At 35.9% G+C, this 20,671-nt stretch overlaps 1 non-coding gene across 1 annotated transcript; it reads right to left on the bottom strand.

Moving 5' to 3' along the window:
• Nucleotides 1-19,781: 19,781 nt before the first annotated feature.
• Nucleotides 19,782-19,887, bottom strand: LOC122124497. The gene has a single exon (XR_006150572.1). It is a non-coding gene; the product is annotated as a U6 spliceosomal RNA (small nuclear RNA).
• Nucleotides 19,888-20,671: the final 784 nt, after the last annotated feature.

The following is a 20,671-nucleotide window of genomic DNA, read 5'->3' as shown; positions in this document are numbered from 1 at the left end:
TACCAAGTCTTTCCATTTCCTAACAAATGTGACAATTTCATTCTTTCTAATGGAGGAATAGCATTCCTCTGTGTGTGTGTGTGTGTGTGTGTGTGTGTGTGTGTGTGTGTGTGTATGTGTGTGTGTGTGTGTCACATTTTCTTGATCCATTCATGAACTGAGGAGCATCGAGGTTGGTTCCATATCTTAGCTCTTAGCTATGGTGAATAATCCTGCAATAAACATGGTTGTACAGGCAACTTTGGTATGACCTTGTTTGTGATCATTTGGGTAAATGCCTAAATGCCCGAAAATGGGATTGCTGGGACATAGGGGAACTTTACATGGAGTCTTTTGACGAACTTCCACACTGCTTTCCAAAATGGTTAAACAAGATTACACTCCCATCATCAATGAAATAGGGTTCCGTTTTAGCCACATCCCCTCCAAAATGTTATTAAATTTCTTGATTATAGCCATTCTAACTAGAGTAAGGTGCATTCACAATATTGTCTTGATTTGCATTTCTTTTGTGGCTAGAATAGTTGAGCATTTCTTCAGGTGTCTAATGGTCATTTTTTTTCCTCTTCAGAGAAGTCTCTCTTTATGTTTTTAGCCCACTTAATCATCGAGCAGTTGTTTCACTGAAGATTTGCTGTTTGGGGATTTAGTTTTTTTAGTCCTAAGTATATTTTAGATATAAGACCTTGTCCGTTTTATACCTCGTGAAGATCTTCTCCCAGAACATGTGCTTTCTATTGATATTGCTATCTATGACCTTTGCCTTGCAGAAGCTCTCATGTTTCATGCAATCCCATTTGTCCAACCTTTCTTTGATTCCTTTTTATTAACTATTGTAATATGTTTATTAAATACAGACTGCATCAGCACTTGGAATTTATAATTCCATCGCATCTTGTAATAGTAAATTACTTGTTTCATAAAGAGATGAATTAAGGAATGAATTTCTTCACTGATTTTTCTTTACTCTATGTTTCTGGCTCTCTACTAAGAAAATTTCAATATGTGCTAAAAAGCCCTAGTTTATCCTATTCCTTCATGTAATGTTTTCATGTTGTCCTCTTTTATTTTAAGGTCTTTCATCCATTTGGAGTTGATTCTTGTGTAGGATGTTATATATGGATCCAGCTTTAGTTTAACAGGTGTTTAACCAATTTTGCCCACACCATTGACTCAAAAGGCTGTCTTTCTTCCATTCTCTTTTTTTAGATCCCTTGACAAAGATTAGGTGGCTATCGGTCAGGGGGTTCATTTCTGAGTCTTCAGTCCTACTCTATTGGTCCTCAAGTCTGTTCTTGTGCCAGAACCAAGCTGTTCTTATTACTATCTCTTTTTAGTAGCATTTGAAATTTGGAACTTATATTGCTCTAGTGCTGTTCTTTCTGCTAAGAATTGACAAACCTACAAACAGCATTATACTTAATGGTGAGAAGTTAAACCCATTTCTTATAAATTCAGGAATGAGATAAGGATGTCTGCTTTCTCCACTCCTTTTCAACTTAGTATTAGAATGCTAGCTGGGGCAATAATATAAGATGCAATCTTAAAGGGATCCAAATAGCAAAAGATGAAATAAAACTCTCCCTCTTTGTAGATGACATGGTCTTGTATATAATGAAACCCATGGACTCCATTCCGAAGTTACTCGAGCTGATCAGAAACTTTGGCAAACTAGCAGAGTATAAAATTAACCCTCAGAAAATAAAGGCTTTTAATTTAATAACGAAAAGAGTGCAGCTGAAATTAAGAAAGAAACCCATTTTTACTAGCCACACAAAAAATAAAATACCTAGGAGTTAATTTAAGAGGTGAAGGACCTCTATGATGGGAAGTTTAAAAACCTGAAAAAGAAAATTAAAGCAGAGCTATGGAAGTGAAAAACTTCCCATTCTCCTGGATTGGGAGGATTAGCATCATGATAATGGCAATACTGCCAAAGGCTATATCCAAATTCAATGTGATACCTACCAATATCCCAATTTCACTCTTCAATGATATAGAAGAAGCAATCCAAAAATTTATATGGAACAATAAAAGACCCCGATTAGCAAAGAAGTTTATTGTGACCCTCATTTTGTATTGCCACCTTGATTCTACAAAGCCATTTATGAATTTTAACTTTCTTCCCTCCCTTTGGATAAAGCTCACAAACACCCTGCCTCTAGCTCCCAGACACTTAACTCTTAGCTCTGGACAATTGTTCCTAAATAATGTGTTAATTGTATTTTGTGTGCATAAAATATGCATATAAAACTAGCATATTTTGATCTTATGAGAAAGCAGCCTTTTTCCCCCCTCTCAAATTTAGTTCCTGATAGACATTTTTATAGAGAATCTGTTTTCTTTTTTAAATGAAAGACTGGTAGGAAACTATGTTCATAATCTGGCTCCTTCTCTCACACATCAACACCTAAAACGCAAATTTCACAAAGCATTTACAAGAAACAATGAAAACCAAACATTGGGAATGATCAGATGCAGAACGTTTTACCAAACCCAGAATAACTCTGCTGTCTGAGGGAAGGCCTGTCTGTATAAATTAACAAACAAACCCAAAAGGGCAGCCAGGAGTACCAGACATGAGTGTTCCTGGCTGCTACTTCATGGACAAGGAGCATGGAAGGGTTCCTGAGCCTGCTGGAGAGGGCATGGAGGAAAGTTTCCTTGCCAGCTTGAGTACAAAAAGATGGCTTCACCCACCTGTGACTGTCTTCCTTGTTTTCTCCCCACAGCAGAGCAGAATTGTCTCCTGCTCTAAGAAGAATAAATATTGTACCAGCCAATCTGCAGAGTGGCTTCTGTTTGGTCTGCATACCTTCCTAGGTAGGTGCCCCCTGCCCCGCGGTGTTTGTGGCTCCCAGGGGCTGATCCTCAGGGCCCAAGTCCACGGGGCAGGCATGTGTTAGATGTGAGTCAGTGACACTGTCATTCACACAGCAGCTGCCGTGTTGCTGCCCTAGCTGAACAGCAGTCCCACAGTCCCAGGGGAGGTGCCTGCAATGGCCCGATATGGGCAGGCTGCCACTAGGATCCTACTTCACCAGACAGACCAGCATGCCAGATGAAGTGGCTGCCACCTGAATTATTAATTATTTTATGGATCAGTATTAAACAAAGTGATACACATTACTGTATGATATGTAGTGCTATATCCTTGAGTCTATAGTCCATAATCATTGAACTTTATAATAGCAAGAATAGATTTTATTGTTTGTATTCATAAGGCCATAATGGAAAACTGAAATAAAAGTACAACAAAACTCTTATCCATAAACACTTGATTAAATCTCAGAATTTGAAAAAAAATTGTTTGTAAGTAGTGCAAATGAAATTAAACTACAATAGTAAAATACACACAAAATACATTACATTAGTTACGTTCAAATGTAAAATAAGTAATTACAGACAGAATTCCTACTGGATAAAAAATATTACAATGGTTTAAAACATTGAAGTGATATAGGTTATATATTTTGTTTTTATAAAACTTATTTAAATCTCTAATTTCTGTTTATCTCAGTGAAGGAAAATGTTAGAAAGTAGAAATTATATGTGGCACCCCTTGCTTGCAGTACCACGAAGGAGAGTGGCACTTCCTAATGGGAGTCCTGAGATGAAACGCACACCCCGCCCAAGTAGACACATCAGAGGTCCATGTGGTGACCCTAAGGGGGTCCAGGACACCGCATTGCTGCTGCAGCAGGTGCAGGACCTTTGCAGTGGGCTGTAGCCAACAAGGTTCCATTAGTGACCAAACCAAGCAACCCAGACTCAAGTGCCAAAGCCAGGAGGGAAGGCAGGGCAGATGCCACGTCCTGGCTACCATCAGTGCAGCCTACATTTCCAAGGCCAAACCCTTTCTCCTGCTTTGGAGAACAACAAGGGTAGGGTGTGAGCCCATTGCCTCCAAATGGAGTATCCCTAGAATGGCACCCAGAGCTGGGCCCATGTGGGCCAGAAGGGCGACAGAGGAGGCTACACAGCAAAGCAAGTGGGGATTCATTCCCCCGGTGCTGCAGCTGGTGTGCTGCAAGTCCAGGCTTCTCTGGCACTGATTGGCATATGTACGGTTGGCCCTGTACCGATTCCACAAGGACCAGAAAATGGAGGTCCACAGAGATGCTGAAGGGGCTCCAGGTTGTTGAGCTGCTGAAGCTGTCACAAGCCAGTTGGCAGAGGGGCCAACACATGGCTCCAGTACCCATACCCCTTTAAAAACTGATGAGGTGAACCAAGGTTGGGCTGCCTGGCTCCAAGGGGGCAGACTTCATGCCCAGCCTTCCTTTACCCACGGACTGTGCAGTGTACAAACATGGTGTCCCCCACCCTGCACTCATGGGGGCAGGCAGTGACCCCAGAACAGAGTCTCCGTAGGATGGGCCACGCACTCAGGAGCACAGAAGACCAGTACCAGCACAGCTGGAGGAGGAGAGGGCAGCAGTGGCCTCAACTACAGACCCATGGCTGCCAGCTCCTGGGTGAAATGGAGCAACTGAGACTGGGAAGTTAGGTGGGGAGGGTGGGCGGGGCTCATCTGGCAATGTTGGGGAGCATGCACACACATCCACTCACTGCACATCCACCGTAAAGGAGTTGGCCACACATCTCAACGGGTGACCTGAGGAGGCACCCACACCCACAGGGACTACAGAAATGGAGTTTCACGTGGTGACTTGGAAAGGGCTCCAGAGCACAGCCTTGGAGCAATGCACAACTGGTAAAAACAGAAACAAAAACAAAACAAAAAGAAAAACGAAAAATGTCCAGTAAAACTTTTCATCAATGATAACCTATTATACTTTGAAAACAGTTTTGCTTTCCTCTTGTCCAATATTTTTCATGGGGCCCTCTGAATTAACCAGAAATCTTCAGGATTTCTTCATGCATAGTAATACAAATAAATATAGCTTCTAATTCTTTTTTAATTAAGGCAAGTTGCATTTAGTTCTTTCCCTTGTTTGAATCATGAAAAAGAATTCCTGAAGTATATCTGTAAAACACCGAACTCAGCATTTCTTCTGAACTCCTCATTGAAGAAAGAGAATAAAATGAATGAGCAACAGGTATCACCCATATTGTCACTGTGCTAGCTGTCTCTCTGATTAGAAAATAATCCTGCCATGCATATGCAGATCGCTTATGCAAAATGTTTTCCAACAACTCTTGGTGTTATATTGCATTTATTTTCCCCTTCCTGCCTCCTTTCCTGCTCCTCTTCTCCAGGGTCCTGTTTCCCTCTTCCTTCTCTCCTACCTCTACTTTCTCCCTGTCTGATCCTCTTCTCCCTCCTGTTATGCCCTTCCTTCTCTCTTACCACTTCCTCCTCCTTTCCTTTCCTCTTTCTCTTGCACTTTCTCTTCTACTTTTTTATGGTCCTGGGGGTTGGACACACACTAAGCAGATGCTCTCCTGCTCACTACAGGTCTCCAGTCTTGACTTCATTTCAATGACACTCTATTTCTTTGGTGCAAACCCATCAAAGTCTTTGATTCAGGATTTAATTCATTGTACGTATTCTACACCATGAATATGTGCTACTTCATACAGTGTGGCTAATAGGTTTGGATTATGCTTTGGCCTTCAGTTAAACTCATCAGAAATAATGTGTTTGAAGGCAATCTAATGTGATCCTGTTACTCCCACATTAATGAACTGGTTACTACATATATTGCATGAGTACTTCCATATTGCTCCCAGTTTAATGAAGTGTCACTTTGTGGTAGCACCCACAGTAACACTAACCCAAGGATTTCTGGAGATCAGAAGATTAAGTCCAGACAAGAGAATCCATGAGATATGTATCTCAAAATAACTACTAAAAAGCCAGAAGAAAGCCTGTGGCTATGTGGTTTAGTGCCATACTTCCATAGAATAAGCTAATGACAGGTCCCAGGCCTCATTTGAAGACCTGTGGTGGGTGCACACACACACACAGACACACACACAGACACACACACACACACACACACACACACACACACACACACACACACACATAAAATTTCCCAGCAAGAGCAAGTATTTGTTTTCCCAATAACATATCTGAGTTCCAATTTATGTGTTTGGATATTTTTGAAAGTTTTATCATCAACTTACCTAATTTTAATGAATGACACCCTGTTCACTATTATTTAATCCTGGTTGGAAAATATTTTAGGACACATTTTCATGTAGAAAATTGTTTTTTTCCGCAAATTGTGACTGTCTTGGTTTGTAAGAATATCCAGTATATGTATGAGTCAAGCGGAAAAAGACAGATAATGTGATGTTAGGAAAATGAACCCTTAGATAGGTATTTTAATGTTTTTTTTTCTTTCATGCATGTGTTTCTAACGCATTTATAAGATTATTTCTTTGTTGCTTTGTATGTCCCTCCCCCACAGTATAACCCCCACTTTCAATATATTTGATGTCAGTATAACTTGTGGAGGAGATGGGGAAAAACAAGTCGTTTAAGGATTCAGGTGGACCTGTTGCAACAATGAGAAGTACAAATTGTCATGTCAAAAACGAGCTTTACAATGTCGGTGGGGGGGGAGAGGGGGAAGGATTGGGTGGGGGTAGAGGGGAGGCTGGGAAGGGAGGTGAAGGGTAAACAAAGGAGGAGGCTGCAATGCTTGGTAAGAAATGTATGCATTATCCTGCCCATGTAATTGTAACCCCTCTGTACAGTATGGTCACAAATAAAATAAAATTAAAAAAAAATAATCTATATGCAAATATAATCTAGGTGATATAATGTAATAAATGAAGTGTTATATGTATAATACTAAATAAATAAGGATAATAAACCTTATACGCATTAAAAAAAAGAATTGTGCCTTTAATTCATTAGTTCATTAATTAGAAAAGTAACCCTAACCCTAGAACCAATTGCCTTTGGATTCTAAAAGCCACAAAAGTACATTAAATTTATACATCCTGTCCTTGATTCAACTCATCTTTCTTAAAATAGTTTCTAGTTTTACTCAACATCGTGCCATTTTTCTAACACAACATTCATGCTAACCCTCACACTAATCATACCCTAATCCTAATATTATTAGCAGTTTCCTATTTCATATTCATCCTAATTCGATCTTGACTTGTTAGTCACAGATTTACTTTCAGTTTGACCCTAAATTTTCCATTTCCCTAATGCTAACAGTAAGCCCACCTGGAACTGAAACCTAATTTTCAACCTACTGATAGTCTAAAATTAACATTAAAAATACTCTAGTTTTTTTATTAATTGTAATGAATATTCCAGTTTGCACTCTGGAAATGAGTTTCAATTTTCCCTAATTCCAACAAATTTCCTGACTCTACTTCAGAAGTGATCTTGTTCCCTAACATGAACCATTATATTACTTGTCCTCACATTCTCTTACTAGGAAAAATACTGTAGTTTCCATTAGTCCTACCTTTTCCTGAACCACTGTATCCTAAAACAATTTCAGATTTACATATCATCTAGGCCTTTACTTAACGCTAACTCTCAACCTATACCTGGCTGGAAAACCCTCATTAATCATTACAAGAATGGTCACTGAGAAATAAATATAATGTTAATGCTCTAGTTATTATTCACTCTCACATTTTTGCTTCTACTTATTAGTGAAAACTCAATTTTATAGTAAAACTTTCCTATTCATAACACTGATCATAATCAGAACAAAATACTGACCCTGATTTTAATCCAAATTATATGTTAATACTAACACTAACTAGTTAGTGTTACACTAGCTTTCATTCATCCTAACTTGATTCAAATAAGCCTTCCAAACATAGGTTTCAATTTTTTTCCAATATCTTAGTCATTTTCTAACTCTAAACTTAATCTTAACTGGTATATTGAATATTGCAAGTAGATTCTAATATTAATAGCAATACTCTAGCTCACATTCATTCTAATTCTTACCAGGCTTATATTAAAATTTACCTTCAATTTGACCCTCATTTTTTTTTTCTCCTTCACTCTAACCCTAACTATGGCTGGAATCCTAACCATATCCTTGCCACTAATCGTATCCCAATTCTAAAATTTATGAAAAATGCTCATTTTGTGCAATCCTAATTGAAATTTCACTGTAATCCTCGAAATAAATTGCAGGTTTTCCTAAACCCTACAGATTTTCTCACTCTTATCTCTGAACCTATCTTGTTCCATAAGAGGAATAATTATACCAATTGATCTCAAATCCTGATATTACGAAATACACTGTACTTCCAATATCCCAGATTTTCCTGAATTCCTAGAACCTAAAAAAGTTCAGCTTTACTTAATATTTAACGCACTTCTTTCTTTTTTTTTTTTTTTTGTCGGTCGTGGGGCTTGAACTCTGGGCCTGGGCACAATCCCTGAGTTCGTTAGCTCAAGGTGTGCGCTTGTACCACTTGAGCCACAGCACCACTTTCTGGTTTCCTGGTAGTTAATTGGAGATAAAATTCTCACAGACTTTCCTGCCTGGGCTGGCTTTGAACTGCGGTCCTCAGAAATCAGCTTCCTGAGTAGGTAATGAGGCTGACAGAAGGATTACAGTTAAATGTGTAAGGTAATGAGTACACTTCTTGTTGACCATTGTTACTCCCTTCTTTGTTGTTGTCCAACTATCCCTTCCCTCTCCCATCTCCATCACTCTTCTCTCCCCAAGCTGTAAAGTTCATTTTCAGTACAATGTGCTGTGAGTATTATTGTTGCAATAGGTCATCCTGTGTTGAACCTAAATTTGCTATTTCTCTAACCCTAATTCTAATTCTGTCTGGTATCCTAACCCTAACCATAATAATAATGATAGTTCAATTCAGAAGTTAACAAAAAATACTCGTTTTTGTTCATCCTGATAATCCTCTGTACATCTTTAAGTTACAGTTTACCTTAAATCCTCCAAATGAGTTTATATGTACATATATAAAGATATAATTTTATGTAAAAAACAAGATTTTACGAGGAAGGAGTAACAAAAAGGAAATAGAGGGAGTATATTAGTGAAAGAGAATAACCAAACTGCCACTTCTGAAAATTAATAACCCCTAAAAATAACCAATTAGAAGACAGGGAAATCAAAAACAAAGTAGAACGTCTCCACAGCAAATTGATGACATAGAAGATAATCTCAGGGTCAAAGACAGAATAGATATAATAGGAAAGAGGAAATAATCATTTAGAACAAATCCAAGAAATAAGAAATGATCTTGCCAGAACTTCAAGACTCAGTTAGAAGATCATATTTCGGGGAGATATGTATCAAGAAGGAGAAGAGCAAGAAAATAAATGGATGGGAAGCATATTGCAGAATTCTAGCAGAGAACATGCCAAACATGAGATAGGCTCATTCAGAGAAGAGAAGCCTGTAGAAACCAAAGAGAATTCTAGAACTGAACAATCCACCATGACATCATAATCCATTAGAGGATTATTAAAAATCGAGGAAAGGATTCTTAAAGATGCCATAGAGAAAAGATTGATTATTTGTAAAGGATATACAGTCCGAATAAATACAGATTTCTTAGCTGATATGGTAAAAAGGAAAGCCTGGCATTATACATGACAAACATTAAAGGTAAACAACTAGCATCATGAATACAGTCCCAAGCCAAACTCTTCTTTACATTTAAAGGATATATAAACATATTTCATGACAAAGAAAATTGAAACAACGAATTTCCATCAAATTATCAGGATAAAATATAATCAAATATATCCTACATAGAGGAGATCAAGAAGAAGAGGAACTGGTTATATAAAATGCTCCCTACCAGAGAACAAGGTAAATATGTTAAGAGTAGATGAGGCACAGCTCCTAACAACAGGTGTATAACATAACAGAACTTATCAGATATTTCTGTCTGAACTCTCAATATCAATGGACTTAAATTTCCAAAAAGAAGACATAGATTAGATAGTAGTATCAAAAACCAAGATGCGTCCATCTAGTATCTATGAGAGACACATTATCAAACACATTCTAAGAAGCTAGAATTAGACTCCTCCTCAAATCACATAGGGACTCACCACAGAAAGAGAACTATGAACCAAACTCTTTGATAAGCATTAATGCAGAACTTCTTAATAAAATTCTCACTAATCAATTTCAGCAACTAACAAAAAGTCATATGGTATGATCAAATAGGATTCATCTTGGATACGATTTGATTCAATATTCTTGTCAATAAACATAATACAAACCATCAGCAGAACCTGGACAAGAAACACATGATAGTCAATAGAGATGTAGAAATAGCTTTTAACAAGCTCTAATACCCCATTATGATTGAAAGGTCTAAGAACCTAGGAATGCATGGAACATTCCTCAATATTAAACTGAGTATGTATATGACAGAGATAATTAGCATTTACCTAAGGGTGGAAGCATGAAGACATTAACATGAGGAATGAGAAAAGGATGTCCACTCTCTACTACTCTTCAATATTGTAGTGGACTTTCTTGCAAGAGCAATAGACAAGAGAAAAACATAAAGCAGATCAAAATAGGGTAGAAGTAAAACTACCCCTTTTTACAGATGAAATGACCCTATATTTAAAGGACCCTGTAGATTCCTCCCTAAAGTTAGTAAAGGTGATGCTAACCTTCAGCACTGTCGCAGGATATAAGAACTACAAGAATCAGTAGTTTTTCTGTTACCAACAATGGGAAGATCCACGCTGAAATCCAAAAACAACCTCATATGAACTAGCCTCAAAATCAAATCAAATCTAAACAAAACAAAACAACAACAACAAAACTAGGAATTATTCTTGAACTAAAATTGTGAAGGACCTGTATGTGAAAACTTAAAAAATATAAAAAGGGAAATTGAAGGAGATTCAAGGAAATAGAAAGTCGTTCAGTATTTCTGGTTGGAAGAATTAACATTTTGAAAACTGCAATACTTCCCCTAAACAATTGGCAATGCAATACTCATCAAAATCCCAACAATATTCTTCACTGTAGAAGAGAAAGCAATGCAACTATAATATGGAATTACAAAATTACAGATGAAACAGCATGCTTAGAAATGAATTCATTGGCCTATAGTCATCTTACACACACACACACACACACACACACACACACACATTCACAAAATGGAATTATATTCACCCATCAGAAAGATAACTTTTCACCAGTGGTAAGAAAAATGAAAGGTTTGGGAAAATTATATTAAGAGAAAAGAGAAAGGAATGCAGAATCAGAGCAATATAGGTTTCATGGATTCATTCGTTTGTTGTAGCTAGAAGATGCATAAAAATCTATAAGTAAACAAGACAGATTCTACCTTGTCCGTTAGAATGGCCATTACTAAGAAAACTAACAATAGCAAATGCTGGCATGGATGTAGCCAATTGGGAACTCCATTACACTGTTGGTGGGAAATTAAACATGTTCAACCACTGTGGAATGCAGTACGGAGTTTACTGAAAAGAGTAAATATAGATCTCCCTTAAGACCCAGTAATTTCCCTCATGGGCAGTAATCCAATAAATAACAAACAAGCTCACATGAAAGCTACCAGCATAACCATGTTCAGGGCTCAGGCCCAGAGTTCAAGGACTGGAAAAAAGTTACCACTCCTGGTATTTGTTTCCGCAAATATGAACCGTTTTATATAAGATACCAAATCAATCTATTTGCAGTAGCTAGATTAGGACTTAAATGTAATGGGTGATAAATGGCTCCTTTGTTGAATCTTAGGAAGAGATGAAGGTAGTCCATAAAGGGGAGATTTTTGGTTGTTGTTGTTTGAGGGGCTTGAAGTCTGGGCTTGGGCACTGTCCTTGAACTCTTCAACTCAAGCTGAGTGCTCTACCACCTTGAGCGACAGTGCCACTTCTGGTTTTCTGGTGGTTAAATGGAAATAAGAGTCTCAGGGTCTTTCTTGCCCACGCTGGCTTTGAACCGTAGTCCTCAGATCTCAGTTTCCTAAGTAGCTAGGATTACAGCTGTGAGCAACTGCACCAGGTAAAAATGGGGGCTTTTTAGAAAAGAAAATCCACCTCTTCACCAGTGTCTAAACCTCAGATATTACTATTAGAACACTTCATCTTCACCTCATTTCATCAGACATTTGTAAATTTTCTCTTTTCCTTCATGTGGGAATACTGCAGTCAATTATCAACTCATCTGGGGGACTGGATCAATTGTATGATAATTGCTAGCAGCTAATTTAAGAACTTTTACTTCAAAAGAAATGAAACCCTCAATTGAAATAATTGTTTTCTCTTTTTATTACAAATCTGTGCTTGATTACTTCCTAAGGTGATATTGGAATTCCTAATAGAGTGATGAAATTTTCTTTCTTTTCAACCTCTCCCACATGTGGTCAAATATTTAAGAATTCAAAGATTTGCACTGATAATTGATTAAGCTGAATTCTAAGAAAATGTGCATTTCTAGAATTTGGTCTTCTGTCTTGTTCTTACATACACACGCTTTCTATGATTTATTTGTTCTACAAGGAATTATACTTTCCAATCTTTGCGTGACCAATTTTAGTCTCTCTGATCAGTCTTTCTGATCCTCTCTTTGGAGTCTCATTTGAGTCTACCTCATAAAAAATATATTAGTTATCAGCTAAATGACTCTCAGCTTCTGTTTTTTGCCTGATTTCATCTAGGCTGTGATAGCAACCCTGCTTGGCTGTGCTTAATGGAGTGTGTGTGTGTGTGTTTGTGTGTGTGTGTGTGTGTGTGTGTGTGTGTGTGTGTGTGTGTGTTGTTTTAGATGTGAAGGATTACTATTCAAGATAGTAGTTTCTCTGGGCCCCTGTGATCCCCTGGCCTAGAGTCAATGGGTTTTTCTCCTAAAGATACAAAGAACAACTGACTAAATTCCTCTTAATTGTCTCAAAATGAGGCAATCAGGCATCCTTGCAAAGCCATCAATAATGCTTTGTAACCACTTACAGAAGTCGTCTATCAAAATGGCTTTTCAAGTTTGACTGTGAAAAATGTTCATTTCCAAGTAGGCACCATAAAGTAGATCACACTCCTGGGATCAGACTTTTAGAAGGAAGCTTCCCCTTCCTTCCTTCTCTTATTATAGATCAAACCATAATATTCTTCAGTTGTGGCCAGCCTGGAGCACATATTCCCAAGAATATTCTGTAGTGTAAAACAGGACCAACTTTCAAAATAACGGTGTAAATACTTGTCTACTACAGACTGATTTATCTTGCTTTTATCTGTTGTTATTTTCATTACTTCAAACAGATGGATAATTTATATTGTGATTACACAAATATTAATGGACTAAACATTCACTTTACTTTCATATATCCAATATAATACACTTAACCTGTAATGGACAAATAAATCCAACTCTAGAAACAATGTCATGAATATAAAATAATCCTTAACACGTATATTCTGGCACACATACACCATCATCTACTCAAAAATTCAGTCTCTCTGTAAATATTTATTTGGTATGACATAATAAAAATTTAATTAATGAATTTGACTTTTAAGTATTATCTGAAATAGTCCTCATGTATATAATTGTAAATAATTTTATAGATGTCACCTAGACAAGAATTTAACATGCATGTAGAAATCAAATTTCCTCAATTTAAGCTATATGAGAGGGGTCATACCCTCGTGTACTATGTGGTGTGAATTTTACCACAGTATTGAACCCTTCCAACTAATACCAATAGTCATGTGCAATAATTTATTATTTGATGTTAAGATGAGTGCTAAGTGTAGAATACACTTTGAATTATTACATTAACTCACAGAAATGAAGCAATAATGATATGTTATTTGTTTAAATTCTAATGCTTCTCAATTTTACAATTCATTAATTATATTATTAAAACTATTTTCATTTTCTTCTTTTCTATAGCTGCTGAAATGAAAATTATATATTAAACATTCAATATTAAGAAATCAATAATAAGTAAACTATTATTAAAATGACATACTATTAAACTGTGATTTGAATTATACTTCTAACAAATTGTGATGTAAGCAAGTCAATAGAATTAAGGGTGATCATTTTTAAACTTAGCAGCTTGTTATTTTTTTCTTTTTTGGGTCCGATCGTGGGGCCTGAACTCTGGGCCTGGGTGCTGTGCCTCATCATTTCAGCTCAAGGCTAGTGCTCTACCACTTGAGACACAGTACTACTTCTGGCTTTTTTCTTTTTGCTTATGTGGTGTTGAGGAATCGAACCCAGGGCCTCAGGCATGCAAGGCAAGCACTCTACCACTGAGCCACCTTCCCAGCCCAGCAGCTTGTTATTTGTTTCCTAATTAAGTCATTTGTTATTCTTGGTCCAAGTCATCGCTTCATCTTAATTGTTTAGTTTTCTATTTTATCTCTATTGGTATGCTGATTGTGCATTTTGTTTTCCCTTTTTAATGATTGACATGAAGCTGAAAATCTGTATGCTAGTTTATTACTTGCTATGTTAATGTAAAATTACTGCGTTCCACAGCTGTTCTGCTCTATGATACTACAGTATTTCCCCCACTCCCATCTCCTGTATTGCTGCTCTCATATATTTTATTTTATTTTTATTTAAATTTTATTGTCAAGGTAATATACAGATAGGATATAGTTACATAAGTAAGGTAATTAATTTATTTCTTTTCTAAATTACCCCTATTTTTCTCCCTCTTCACTCCCAATGCCCTCCCCAAGTTTACTTACAAAATATTTTCTTTTGAGTACTACTGTTGCATAGGTTCCCCCGTTGTCCTTTGTCTCACCATTTAGTTTTTTTTTTCCTTTCCCTTCCCTAGTTCAGATCAACATATTGAAAATACCCAGGGTATCAAAATCCAATACAGTGACTACAGGGGATTAATCATAGGTGGGGAAAACACAAAAGGATAAAAAGAAATCACATAGTACATTAAGAACAACAATAACAAAGAACATGTCTTGGAGTTCATTTAACTTGGAATCACCTTATACGATCATATGTACATAGCTATTGAGCTATTCTGCTCATCTAATAAGATTATCCTTGATGTACACAATAACGCTCCCCTATTGCCCAGTAATCCCACTTCTGGGCATATAACCAGGTGATCACAAACAAGGCCACAGTAAAGATACTACTATGTATCACAGTAATACTTACCAAAAATGACACACACACACGTACACACTTACAGATAAACACATGTGGAAAAATATTCTTCCATCACAAAGAATGTGACCACCTCATTTGTAAGGAAATGGAAGATCTTTGAAAAAATCATATTAAGTGAAGTAAGCCAGACTTAAAGAAACATAGGTCCCATGGTTTCCCTTATTTGTATTAATTAGTTTACATCAAGGATAATCTCATGTATTTTAATTTGACATTTTGTTCTATGTTGAGTGTGCAACATTATTGCTATATTGTTTGTTATTATTTCTGAAAATAGGCAGGTATACTTAAAGAATTACATTCATATCATCCATTATTGAAGGAAGAACAAATAAAAGAGTAACCACTACTAGGAAGAACAACTCTTCCTTACTTAGCTTCATTCCTATGTAAGGCCAATGTTGTCCCCTGTATCCTCATGTTGTACACTACAACTCTATACCTGGTCATAATGTATATCTAGTATCTTATGCATTTTGAACTAAATGCCCCAGAAGTTCCACTTTGCTTTACTTTTTTAAAAAAATTCTGTCTTAATGTTTGAGGATTGTGTGTGTGTGTGTGTGTGTGTGTGTGTGTGTGTGTGTGTGTGTGTGTGTTTACAAAGATCAGAACATAACATTTTTCTTCATTTCGAATCCATCTTTCAGGTCATCGTAAGTTGTGGCTAATGGGAGAAGTCTCTTGTTTTTTTAAGGATGAAACAGAAAAAGATATTTGTGCATGTACCAGAGTTGCTTTATTAGTGTAGTTGAACACTGAACTTCGAGTTATATCTTGGCTGTTTTTGTGAATAATGTGAATAACAATGAACTACAGATATATTACGAGTTACCCGGAGAGAAATAATCACATGATTGGTGGGTCAGATGGTATTTCAACTATGATTTCTTTAAAAAACTTCATACTACTTTCTACAAGGAGAATACTAACCTGTATTTTGACCAAGAGTGTAGAAAATTTCCTTTTCCTCACACTGTCACCAACATTATTACCTTTTATTTAAAAGGTAATAAAGGGCAAATTTTTACTATCTTCAGTACCCCAGACTGGCTTAAGACTGAAATCCAACCTCCTAAATACTTGGAATTACGAACCTTTACCACCACACCTGGTTCCTTTGACTTTTTTTGATGAGTTATAATAGTTATAAAGTAGTATCATAGTAATTTTGAATTAGATTTCTCTAATGACTTCTGCTCACAATGCATTAAGCCAGCACAGAAGTTATATTAAACACAACTGTGTAAACCCACTGGTGATATAGAGGCGTTTATGGAAAACATGTCTATTCAAACTTTTGTCCATTTTTAATCAAGTATCTTGTTAATCTCATTTTTAATCTCTTTATACAAAAATAATTAATTCAAGGTAGTAAAAAGGAAAAAATTAAGCAACTCCTAACATTTTGAATAACTTGATATTGCTTAAATCATTTTCTGTTTATGCTTGAAACTATATAACAATTTAGTTAGGCCTTTTACATAACTATATGTATTTCTTTTATTTTACATTGATTGCTCTTTCCAAAGCCTGCCTGTCTAATTTTGGTTTCTTTTGGTTTTAAGTAGTTCAGATTTCAAACTGAAGAATAAATGAAAGTAAGCAAACAAAAATACAGTTCCTCTCATCTGATAATGCCTCTACAAGAATGAGAAAAGAGTTCATCATCCTAAGGACCCTTAATTCTTAAGATAATATTTGCTATAATGCTAATGTTATTACCATTTTAGCGTTTGGAAAAATTGTAATTAAAGGCACTAAGAACATGGCCCAAGACACACAGTGAGGAAGGAAATGAGTCAAATTTCCAAAAGTCTTTCAGCAATACACAAAAGGTAAATAAATTCTCTCCATTCTCTGGTACTCTCAATTCAATATTCATATTGTCCAAGAAATAATAGCATAGCAATTATTTTCCATGGTGATTGTTTTCTGTTACATTTTGTCTTCAACACAGACTGTGTTTGTGACATTGGGTTATTATGCACAGAGCTAAGCTTATAAATTATGGTCCAAAGAGAGGCAAATTTCTTCTGTCCCATAGTTCCAGTATCTGTTTTACAAAGTACTAAATCTTTTAAATATCATCATTTACTGTATTTTAAGAATTCAAGAATGAAAAAATTCACATATAATCACTCCAAAATGCTTTAAAACTAGGAGATGATAAAACAGGCCTCTGTGAAGTAAATTTCCTTCTACTTTTAAAATTATTCTGAAAGCCTTGTGCTGGTTTGTCACACCTGTAATCCTAACTACTCGAGATACCTACTAAAGAGGCTAACATCTGTGGATAACATTTGGAAGCCAATCAGAGCAAAATAAATTCATGAGATTATTTTCAAAAATTTTAATGAACTAGCAAAGTGCCAGGAATGGAGATGTAGATTATATAGTAGCTCACCAATCTAGAGAGCAAGACGTAGCGAGATCTTGAGGCCCTGATTTCAAACTCTGAGCATGCTAACACGCAGGAATTCACACACACTCACTTTTTCAAAATATCTTCATATCAGTGTTTTGCATTAATTTCTTTGTTAATGATAATATATGGGTAAAATAGGCAAAATAAACTCTTCCATCTCAAAACATTTTTATACATTTTCGTAAAAATACTGTACAAAGGGGTTACAGTAACATGAGCAAAGTAATAAGTACATTTCCTGTCAAGCTTTGTTACCTCCTCCTTTGTTTTTCCCCCACCATTCCTTCCCTTCCACCTCCACAAGTACACTCCTCACAACCCCAAGCCCCACCCAATGTCCCCAGCCTAAATTGTAAAGTTCGTTTTTCAAAATAATGTCTTGTGCATCTATTGTTATACAATGGGTCAAACTGTATTCCTATTTAAGCATGTTGTTTTTTTCCCTTTCCCTCCCCAAATTAGAGAAGTGTATATACAAGATGCAGGTGCACCAACATCAAATAAAGTGAAAACGAGGGTTATACTGTTGGGGAGGAACGTATAAAAAACAAAAAAAATCACGTTGTACATTATAAATATGTGAGAAACAACAGCAAGAAAGAAAAAAATTTGTGTCTCTATCTTGGGGGTCACTTAGCTTAACATCAACTTATTTAGTCATATACACAAAGTTTTTCAACATTTCTGCTTATCCCAGACATATACTAGTTATTGCAAATAAGGGATACCATGGGACCTATGTTTCTTTGGACTTGGCTTACATCAGTTAATATAATTTTTTCCAAGACTTTCCATTTCCTAACAAATTGGGCGATGTCATTCTTTCTGATGGAGGCATAGAATTAATATATAGACATATATATGTGTATATATATATATATATATATATATATATAGTATATATGTGAGTGTGTGTTTGTACACACATATACACACAGAACATTTTCCTTTTTTGTTTTTTAGAGCAACTTAGTTTTCCACCTACATCATTTTTTCAAATGTTTTTATTGTGATTACATGGTTACATAAGTTCCCAAATTTCACAATATTGTCGGATAGTGATGCTTAGTTAAAGTCACAAACACATTCTAACTTTGATGGAGCAAATTGTCTATCATAGTCTACAACATTTATGAGTTCTATGAGCTTTGCAATAGAGTTATTTCTTATATATATATATATATATATATATATATATATATATATATATATATATATACTTCTTTTGTTTTGAAATATGTATATTTTTTGTTTTGTATAGCGTCAGCTATTCCCTCTTTCCCACTTGTTCCCTCCCTCCCTTCAGTGACATGGAGTTGCTTAGTTTATTTTGGTCAATGTCCAGTGCAGCTGATGGATCCCACTATTGTATGTTTTTCCCTGATTCTCTCTAGTCTTGTGTCGTCCTCTGGTTTCCCTTCAGTGTGCACATATGATCAGCAAAATGGGGTTATTTAGTAGTGATTCGACCAGATGAGTGGAAGTTCTTGGTTTCTTAAGTGTTGTTAATTTTTTCATATCACCTTACATTTTGGATTTAACATCCACTTATCATGGAGACCATGTGCCATTCGTCTCTTTGCTTTTGGCTTACCTCACTCAACATAATTTCCTGTAGCTTGATTGATTTCCTTAATAATGCCATTATTTTGTCCTTTCTAATGGATGGAAAATATTCCATTGTGTATAGTTACCACAGTTTTTGGATCTACTCATCTCTTTTGGTACATATGGTTTTTTTTCATATCCTGGCTATTGTGAACAGTGCTGCAATAAGCATGGAGGTGCATGTGTCCTTGAATATTAGTACCTGTTGTTCAGAATAGATGCCTAGAAGTGGTATGAATGGGCCATAAGGAAGGTCAATATTTAGATTTCTGAGGACTCACCAGACTGATTTCCAAAGTGGTTGTGTAAGTGTACATTCTCATACACACACACACACACACACACACACACACACACACACACACACAGAATGTTTTCTTGATCATTCTTCTACTGAGGGGCATCGGAGTTGGTTTCGTATCTTAGCTATGGCAAATAATGCTACAATAAACATTGTTGTGGTGGTAGTTTTAGTATGGACTTGTTTCTGATCATTTAGGGGAATGCCCAAAAGTGGGATTGCTGTGTAATACGGGAGCTCTATGTGGAGTCTTTTGAGGAACCTGCAAACTCTTTCCAAAGTGGATGAACAAGTTTACACTCCCACCAAGAATGCAGTAGGCTTCCCTTCTGGCCACATCCCTTCCAGCATCTGTTGTTGTAAAAGTATGGAACGATTCATTAATTTGCGTGTCATCCTTTTGCAGGGACCATGTTAATCTTCTCTGTATGTTCCAATTTTAGTGTATGTGCAGCCAAATTGAGCACAGAACATTATTGTATATATAAAGTGTAATTGATTTTCTTAAACTAGACAATTCAACAAAAAGTAAGTTCAAAAGAATTGTGAAATTTTGAACCATTTATTTCTTACATTAGCACACATTTAAGAGTAAAGTCAAGATTGACATGGCAAAAACAAAATAATTCCAGGTATTTGTTGTTCATGAGATGTGTAGGAAGAGGAATTCAATTATTCTACACAAGGCACCTGTCATAGTGATCATTGCAGCAAATGTTAAGGTTTGTTAAAAGTTTTAATGATTTAAATATGTTTATTTTTGGGATTTGCTTATATATGATAAAATTAAGACTGTTTAGCAGGTCATAAAATTTTTTGATAAAGTATATAATATTTCTAGTAGCATGTACTAGTAAGTATGTACATTTCAGAGTTTATAGAAACTTTACTAATGAGAAGTTGCAAAGACTGTTTAAAGAAGCAGAGTGAAGAGTTAAGATTTAAAGTACACAGTTTATGTTAAATCTTTAGGGCTCCCTTACGTTTTATGTTAATGATGAACAAATAATTATATAAGCCACATATAAATGATGAGATGAACTATAAATAGTAATCTTAGTGGGTAAATTTAAAGGCTACTCATAGCTTTATCCAGTTTTACATGTACAGGAATATGAGAAAATAGTAAAATCTACTATGTACACTTCAAATACTGAAAACCCTGGTAATTATTTTGTTTTTTATTTTAATAATCATTAATATTTAATTATTTTTTTCTTCATAGCATTTTTCCTTGTAATATAATAAAAC

The sequence above is a fragment of the Dipodomys spectabilis genome, unplaced genomic scaffold, assembly GCF_019054845.1.
Source record: "Dipodomys spectabilis isolate Male_0828 unplaced genomic scaffold, ASM1905484v1 ptg000237l, whole genome shotgun sequence".
In the NCBI taxonomy this organism is placed as follows: Eukaryota; Metazoa; Chordata; class Mammalia; order Rodentia; family Heteromyidae; genus Dipodomys; species Dipodomys spectabilis.
Note: the sequence above shows the minus strand (reverse complement) of the source record. Positions and strands in the feature narration are given on the sequence as shown.